The sequence below is a fragment of the Phyllostomus discolor genome, chromosome 9 (assembly GCF_004126475.2).
Source record: "Phyllostomus discolor isolate MPI-MPIP mPhyDis1 chromosome 9, mPhyDis1.pri.v3, whole genome shotgun sequence".
NCBI classification, from domain to species: Eukaryota; Metazoa; Chordata; class Mammalia; order Chiroptera; family Phyllostomidae; genus Phyllostomus; species Phyllostomus discolor.
The window spans coordinates 3,454,048-3,456,655 of record NC_040911.2 but is presented as its reverse complement, the minus strand read 5'-3'; the positions used below and the strand labels follow the sequence as shown (position 1 = coordinate 3,456,655).

General features: G+C 41.1%; 1 pseudogene; it reads left to right on the top strand.

Moving 5' to 3' along the window:
* Positions 1-1,734: 1,734 nt before the first annotated feature.
* On the top strand, positions 1,735-1,820 carry LOC114507220 (annotated as a pseudogene).
* Positions 1,821-2,608: the final 788 nt, after the last annotated feature.

Below are 2,608 nucleotides of genomic sequence, written 5' to 3'. Positions count from 1 at the left end.
CCATCTGCCATGTTGGCTTGTTCACAGTTCACTTTAGAGTTTAAGCATCCTGGGGGCAGGGACCAGATGGTTCACCTTTGGGATGGACACTAAGTGATCGTCACACGGGAAGGGCTCAGGGTGTTTTCTAGGGAAGCACGCACCTGTGCACGAAGAGAAGGCGTCTGTGGTCAGGGGAGAGATCCTGTCCTTAGTGTCAAGTTTCCTAGGAGCCACTTGTAACGCCAGACAAGTCCCCCCGCCCCTTCATTCTTCACCACTAGGGAGAGAAGCTTACCCGAGAGGAGAAGGGAAAAGAAGATGAGGAACCAGCTGGCACAGCCTCTTCTCACGCCCTTCTCCGCTCGTGGTTCATGGTCGAGAAGCATTCTCTTCCGCTCCCCACCTGAGCAGCTGCTCCATTTGTCAATTAAAGCCGATATTGTTTTAAAAATCTTATACATGTGCCCATCTTAACAATGTTTGTGAACTCAGTAGGAAGAGAAAAGGATTATTTCATTGGATCCCCTGAACCCAAATGCTTCTGTCAAAGATTTTTCTGATTTTAATTAAGATTTTTCAAGTATTCAAACAAAAGTTCTGAATGTGAGATTGTCGAGGGTGGTACACTTTTGCTGGCATGTCTTTATTCCAAGGGCAGACAGAAATCAGTCGGGGGTTACTGGGAAATAATAACTGTAGAAGAGATAACCCACTCATTAGATGAATTCCGAGAGTTCCTGAAGTCATCTTATTCTCCAGTTTTGCAAAGAAAATGCTGACGCACTCAGAGGGAAATGACAAGTTTGTATAATGAGCCAACAGCAGATTCACTTACTTTGCTTAATTCTCTTGTTTGCAGAGAGGCTCTCTGAGCTCCATTGTCTGCTGATTTCTTGCACATTTGTGTCATATATTTACCCTCTCACGTAATATATAAATTGCATTCTTAATGTAGAAGTATAAAAATTGTGTAGTACTGTTATGAATTCCGAAATGTTCTATTTTGTGAAAATGGTACTAAAATGACATACCAGCACACGTGGGAATGAATATTATTTCAATCTGTATATTAATCTTTCTAACATGAAGATAAAAAATAGTTTCATGTACTATCCCTGTATATGTTTATAAATATAAATAATGAAAAACTGTTCACAATACAACTGTAAAGTATACATTGGAATGTGTTTGTTTTGTGTATTGTACAGGCACACACCTAGCAAGATATGTGAAAAGACAACCAACAAAATGTCATGAGGACATGTATCAGTCAGTTCTTGCTGTGTAACAGTCTCAAAATACCAGTGGGTTGTATCACCAGATTTTGTTTCCCCTCACCAGCGTGCAGTTGGCTAGAAGGTGGTTGGTTTTGTCTGGGCGGGGCCGGGCTTGTCTATCACAGGGAGCTGGGGCAAGGCCTGCTTGACCTGTGCCCTCTGACACGGGCCGGGGACTCCCCATGTCTCCCGGTCACCTTCCTGTAGCTGCTGGGAGAAGTACAGGAGGGCAAGGAAATAATCCAGGCATATTCAAATCTACTTTTGTGTTCACACCATGTCTCTTAATATTGCATTTGTCAGAGAAAATCGCATGCCCACCCTCTAACTTAAGTGGGAGGTACTACAAGTTTCTGTGACAAGGACGTAAAAAATTAGGAACAACAATATCATCTACTACACGGGCTACATCTACAGTGGTAGGAACTCGGGTAATTATTCTTGCATCTTTATTTGTTTAAAAAAAAGAAACACTCAGACTATACTTTCAGGGATCATTTCTATAGTTTGTTACTAAAAAAATAAACACTAATTAGTATTTATGGTAAAGTCAGAATTGGCAAGTAGTTAAACTATACCCCAATCCAGATCTGTTTGTTCCCAAAATTCTGTCTTTCTCTTATATTTTTAAGTAAAACATTAGCCATATTTGATAACATATCTTCCTTATTCTAATTCTAATATACTTAGAACTTGAATGCATTTCACTTTGTGACCTTTCGATGGTATTCCTATGACAGATAGTAGCATTTTCCGTTTTTGCATACTTTTTCTTATTATTCTATTCATAATATAGTTTTGAGAGTATGGCACTGATTGTACTTTGTACTTCTTAGAATCTGGCCTGTAATCTGAAATCTCGGTGAAGAAAGGACCTGAAGGTATCTAGGTCTCCCTCTGTGAAAAGTGCTTGAAATTCTCCCATTATAAAACCAACCAGAGTCAATTCAACTTTTTTTTTTAGTGGCTAAAAGTCTACACACATTTATTCTTACGCATCTCCTACCAGGAAGCGATAAGGTAATGACGCCCGCTTCCTCGCAGCAGGGCGCCTGCGTCACAGCACACCCTGGGACCAGGGTCAGAGCCAGCAGATCCCACCCCACTCCGGTTTTCAACCCGCTCCTGTTTCACCGCGCTGTTCAGGCGCCTCAGCAGCTCCGTCCTGGGAAAACGCATGAGGCATGAATGCTAATGCTTACCGCAAGCCACTTCTGTGACGATTATGAGAGATTTTTTATGCAAATTAGCAGGCAGAGAACTCACTTAATTGGTCATTTTAATATTAAACCAAACTTCTCTTTGATGTTTGGGGAAAGAATGAAAGCTGAAATTCAAAATGATCTTAC